Source organism: Cucurbita pepo, chromosome LG06 (genome assembly GCF_002806865.2).
Source record: "Cucurbita pepo subsp. pepo cultivar mu-cu-16 chromosome LG06, ASM280686v2, whole genome shotgun sequence".
In the NCBI taxonomy this organism is placed as follows: Eukaryota; Viridiplantae; Streptophyta; class Magnoliopsida; order Cucurbitales; family Cucurbitaceae; genus Cucurbita; species Cucurbita pepo.
This window is the reverse complement of record NC_036643.1, coordinates 8,798,348-8,799,384: the sequence shown is the minus strand read 5'-3', so window position 1 is coordinate 8,799,384 and position 1,037 is coordinate 8,798,348. Positions and strand designations below refer to the sequence as shown.

The 1,037-nt window shown below is 36.7% G+C and overlaps 1 non-coding gene across 1 annotated transcript; it reads right to left on the bottom strand.

Annotated features, from left to right (window-relative positions):
* Positions 1 to 702: 702 nt before the first annotated feature.
* TRNAI-UAU lies at positions 703 to 776 on the bottom strand. The gene has a single exon. It is a non-coding gene; the product is annotated as a tRNA-Ile (tRNA).
* Positions 777 to 1,037: the final 261 nt, after the last annotated feature.

Sequence of the window (1,037 nt, the reverse complement as noted above, 5' to 3'; positions counted from 1 at the left end):
GAAAAACAATTGAAAAGAGGCCAATCGAGTAAAAAGCTCACCTTCAAACGCCTACATGTGCGTTGGAAGGACTCCCACCCGCATGGCCACGCACATGTAGCCACGTGTCTAAGGAGGGGACTATGCATGCTTTTAGCTTTCCATGTGGTGCAAAATTTAATTGGTTCGAGTCAACCGGTTTAGGTTGGCTGTTAGCATCACGCTCTATGCCGCCCTTTGGACTATACACATGTCCTCTCTTCATGGCTGACACATGTCTCGCTCTATGAATGTCGCGTTCCTCCACTTTGTGGCCGACACGTGTCAACCTGCAATTCGTCTTCTTCGATTAGATTTTTAGATTATTTCNTGACACATGTCTCGCTCTATGAATGTCGCGTTCCTCCACTTTGTGGCCGACACGTGTCAACCTGCAATTCGTCTTCTTCGATTAGATTTTTAGATTATTTCAATTTCTAGAACACATATTTTACCATTTCTTAACAAATGTCGAAGATTCTACCTCCAATTCGATTTAACTCTGACTTTCTTAATGAAAATTGTGTGAAAACCTTCAAAAAAAAAATATATATATATATCGTTATGCTAAAACCTCAATAACAACTTGCAAAATAGAATAATAAAATCAATGAACCAAATAATATTCCATTTTTCTACAGGACATCACACTCAATTGAAAAGCATAGATTAGAGATGATTGGTTGGTTCTAGCGGGGCTTGAACCCGCGACCTTCGTCTCATAAGACCAACGCTCTAACGAACTAAGCTAGAGAACCTTGGATATTTTAAATAAATTAATATTTGAAAGGAAATAATATAATTATAAGTTTATAAATAATAAGTACAATAAGAGATCGTTACTCATTGCCCTTTCATCCATTTGGAATAGATGTTGTTATTTGGTAGCTCTTAACCATTTGGAATATAATTTTTAGTAAATCTTAATTAAATGTTTTAAAATAAAAAGATAGATGTTCTATGGTCGATACTTGGTAGCTCTTAATGTGTGAGCCTGGTTTGAGTCACATATCGACTTT